This window comes from Syngnathoides biaculeatus, chromosome 2 (genome assembly GCF_019802595.1).
Source record: "Syngnathoides biaculeatus isolate LvHL_M chromosome 2, ASM1980259v1, whole genome shotgun sequence".
Lineage (NCBI taxonomy): Eukaryota > Metazoa > Chordata > Actinopteri > Syngnathiformes > Syngnathidae > Syngnathoides > Syngnathoides biaculeatus.
In genome coordinates this window covers 25,711,970-25,716,951 of record NC_084641.1, presented here as the reverse complement: position 1 = coordinate 25,716,951, position 4,982 = coordinate 25,711,970, and positions in this window count along the sequence as shown.

Below are 4,982 nucleotides of genomic sequence, written 5' to 3'. Positions count from 1 at the left end.
GCTCTGGCTCTTGTCTTCTTCCATTGGATCTTTCTGATGGTGATCTTAAGCTCCGCCCCCTTATCCATGTCCCACAAGCTTTCAAAATGGCGACTGAACAGAACAAGTTTGAAGTAGATTATCGTGTGTTCCAGATAATATTGGGGTATTTTTTTTGCCAAATGTCAGAGTTCGACAGAGAGGTCTCAACTATATCACAGAAGGATATGTATACAGAATTTAGATTTTGGACGGACCAGGACGCAATGTCAGAGTTACAGCGAAACGTTGGCGATCGATGCAGAAAAAATTTGACGCCTCACAAACTTCATATTGAAATCCAACAGGAAAAAAATAGTGGAATCGTACTGTGCACGTAAAGCAAGGTGAGTACTTTTTACTTGGAAAGATCACGAGTAATATCATTGGAGTCTTTAGAAGTGAGTAGGTTGGACTTAGCCCGTAATGGAACCCAGTGCACTGTCTTAAAAGTCCAATGTGATACAAATGGGCAAATAGACATTTCTCTTGCACGACATCATGCATTTATGTATCACGAACCTGACTCTTCGGCATAAAACATGACACACTTCACTCAGCAGGTCAGTGATACACTAACAAAGTGAAAGTTGTTCTCCTGCAATGTGTAAAGCACCGATAATAATTCAATCAAACTCAGAGAGGATACTTCTCCCTCACTTACCTTTGAACATACAGCCTTGTGTTTGTTGATATTGTCCAGATTTAGTTGTACGTGTGCTCTTCTGCAAGCCTTAATCCATCGTAAATACTTCGTCAACTGTGTTTTAGGCTTTGGAAAATGAATCAAGCGGGCCCCTTGTAACCTATCCGGATATCTTTCATCAGAATTCCACGTTCCCCAAGCGCATCTGTGGACCGATTTCTTCGTAACATTACCTTTTCCAAGTGCACGCTACTGACAACCAGCGTTGCTTGTGGGACAACAGGGCGAGAGGGGCGTGTCTAGACAATGCACCCATCTGATTGGCTATTATTATACGAGTGATTGACAGGTCGGAAAGGTCCATTCTTGCCATCCTCTTATCCAGTGTGCGCTGTGATCGGTCCAGTGTCTTGCATTATTCTTCAAAAAGCAACTACTGTTGTCCTTTTTCAGGACACATTTTACAGAACCATTGTGTGACAATTTAAAGGATTTCTTAATGTGCATTAAACTGGTACCAATTATTACATTTCCCAGATGTTCAGGGATTGTTTTTTTTTATCAAACCATAATTGAAGGGGAATGTCTACAGTAGGTGCCACGGTGGCTCAACTGGTAAAGCGTTGACCTCACGGTTCTGAGGACCCGGGTTCGATCCCAACCCCGCCTGCGTGGAGTTTGCATGTTCTCCCCGTGCCCGCGTGGTTTCCTCCGGGCGCTCCGATTTCCACGCACATTCCAAAAACATGGAACATTAATTGGACACTCTAAATTGCCCCTAGGTGTGATTCTGGGTGTGACTGTTTGCCTCCATGTGCCCTGCGATTGGCTGGCGACCAGCTCAGGGTGTACCCCGCCTCCTGCCCGTTGACAGGCGGGATAGGCTCCAGCACACCCCGCGACCCTCATGAGGATAAGCGGCAAAGAAAATGGATGGATGGATGGATGGTACCAAATATTAAAATTCCCAAATGTTAACCAAAATTGAAGTGGGATGTCTCCAGTACCCTGCAAAAAGGTAAAAGTGTGTGTTCATTTGGAAAAAGCATTACTTGAGTTGATATCTTGTAGTTACGCTGTCACTGATGTGTTATGAATGTGTCATACATGATACTTTTTCAAAAGCTCTATTTTGTTCCAAAATGTCCAGTCTTGAAACAACTGTGACGTCAGTGTGATGTGTTTGCCGGGCTGCGCGTCACCATGAAGAGCCCTGTCTGAGGCACATGCTCCTCGGGAGGGGTTGCTATCACCGCCAGCTGCCCTGCACTCAAGTGGGCCGACCTCTCACCTTGATGGTCTTTCCCACGTGCGCAAATACAAAACGAATGCCCCCCCCCCCCCAATTAACACAAGGATAAAAATATTTCTTTCGACATCACTCCCTCAAATTCCCTAGCTGGCACTTTGTGTGTGGGTGAAATTGTGTCAGTGTCAGCACTCTGGGTGGAGGGGGTGAAAAACTCCCCACGCCAGCGGGTTCCAGTGTGACACCCCCCGGCCCCCACCTCGCCGCTGCGCCCCCCTCCACACATTTGGATTTAGTCCCACAAAAGGGGGGATAACAGTTTAACAGTTGCCATGATAAGAAGGGGCTAATCCACCTCATAATGGGCCAGCCCCCACCTCTAACCAGTTCTTTCTAGACCCAGTCCATCAGATTGAGGGCCCCTGACGCCCGGAAGGTCCAAATCCAAACACCCTCCGTTGTGAAGGCCCAAACAGAGGGTGCCTCACATCTTGCTACGTTGGGAGAAAAATGGCACTTAAGTGATGCTGCGAAAGGCTGCGGTTTGTTGCCGAAACAGAATGTTTGTTTCCTTTTCGCCTCAAATAAGGTCTGTTTGATATTAATGATGCAAAAAAATAAGAAAGGGTCCCCAGATGCGGCAGCACAATAGGCGCCATGGCGACCGCATCATGAAAGCGTTCATCTCCGTGGAGATCAGAGCGACGCGGCACAAGTAGGCTAATTTGGAGAAATGATGGTGGATGTGGTGGAGGGTCGTCACACACATTTGGGTTGTGGGTCAACACTGGCTTCAATGTGCACTTTTTGTGGCGCTCTTCTTGAATGCGTTATATTGTGCAATGTACAGTGAATAAAATAAGTATTTGCTATATTGCAAGTTCTCCCACTTGGAAATCATGAAAGGGTCTGAAATTTCTGAAATCGTAGGTGCATGTCCACTGTGAGAGAGCTCTAAAAAGAAAAAGCCAGAAATCACAATGTATGATTTTTTTTAAACGATTTATTTGTGTGATACAGCTGCAAATAAGTATTTGAACACCAGAGAGAACCAATGTTAATGTTTGGTAAAGTAGCCTTTGTTTGCAATTACAGAGGTCAAACGTTTCCTGTAGTTGTTCACCAGGTTTGCACACACTGCAGGAGGGATTTTGGACCACTCCTCCACACAGATCTTTTCTGGATCAGACAGGTTTCTGGGCTGTCGCTGGGAAACACGGAGTTTCAGCTCCCTCTAAAGATTTTCTATTGGGTTTAGGTCTGGAGACAGGCTTGGCCACGGCAGAACCTTGATATGCTTCTTACGGAGCCACTCCTTGGTTTTCCTGGCTGTGTGCTTCGGGTCATTGTCATGTTGAAAGACCCAGCCACGACCCATCTTCAATGCTCTGACTGAGGGAGAGAGGTTCTTCCCCAAAATGTCACAATACATGGCCGCGGTCATCCTCTCCTTAATACTGTGCAGTCGTCCTGTCCCATGTGCAGAAAAACACCCCCAAAACATGACGCTACCATTCACAGTAGGGATGATGTTCTTGGGATGGAACTCAGCAGTTGTCTTTGTCCAAACACAGTTAGTGGAATTATGACCAAAAAGTTCCACTTTGATTCTCATCTGACCACAAAACTTTCTCCCATGACTCCTCTGTATCATCCAAATTGTCATTGGCAAACTTAAGATGGGCCTCGACTGGTTTAAAGCAAGGGAACCTTCCGTGCCATGCATGATTTCAAGCCATGACGTCTTAGTGTATTACCAACAGTCGCCTTGGAAACGGTGGTCCCAGCTCTTTTCAGGTCATTGACCAGGTCCTGTCGTGGAGTCCTGGGCAGATTTCTCACCTTTCTAAGGATTATTGAGACCCCAAGAGGTCTCTGGTGTCTTTGGACAGCACTTTGGTCTTGGCCATGTTACAAGTTTTTAGTCTTACCGATTGCATGGGGTGGACAGGTGTCTTTATGCAGCTCACGACCTCACACAGGTGGATCTGATTTAGGATAATACATGGAGTGGAGGTGGAATTTTATAGGTGGACTAACAGGTCTTTGAGAGTCAGGATTCTAGCTGATAGACAGGTGTTCAAATACTTATTTGCAGCTGTATCACACAAATAAATTGTTAAAAAAAATCATGCATTGTGATTTCTGCATTTTTCTTTTTAGATGATCTCTCTCACAGTGGACATGCACCTACGATGCAAATTCCAGACCCCTCCATGATTTCTAAGTGGGAGAAGTTGCAATATAGCAGGGTGTTCAAATACTTATTTTCTTCACTGTATGTCCTGATCCACATGCTGCATAAACATATCTAAATAATGAAGAAACAGGATGATTATTAGAAAATATATATTCTCTTTCTCTTATACAGTGGGAGCAAAATGTATGTGAACATTTTGGAATTTCTTCAGTAGCTGAATAAACGTGTTGAAACATGCCCGTATCGCAAGAATTAATGCATTCTTCTTAAAATAATGTCATACAAGCAATTACATGTTTTCATACTTGTAGCAAAAGTAACAAACATTAATAGCACGGTGATGGAGACAGACAACAGTCGCACTCGCACCTAGGGGCAATTTTAGAATATCCAATTAATGTCGCATGTTTTTGGGATGTGGGAGGAAACCGGAGTGCCCGGAGAAAAGCCACGCAGGCACGGGGAGGACATGCAAACTCCACACAGGCAGGCTGGAATTTGAACCCCGGACCTCAGAACTTGTGAGGCCAAAACTGTAACCAATTGCTACCCTGTACCGCCTCTTGTCTATATCCACAGTAACTAAGCGATGTACTTTTTTTTTTAACTTGAAAACTCAATTGTCAATCTATGGGGAATCAGGAAAGCTCATTAAGATTTGGAACCTGTTTTTGAACTGCGGATTATATAATTTACCATGACATGATATAAGAAGGTCATTTATGGCAGTATTTTTTCCTGTTTAAACAGGGTTGCCTATCTTTATGTGGCCTGCGATTTGCTGGCAACCAGTTCAGGGTGTGCCCCGCCTCCTGCCCGTTGACAGCTGGGATAGGCTCCACCACTCCCGCGACTCTCCTGAGGATAAG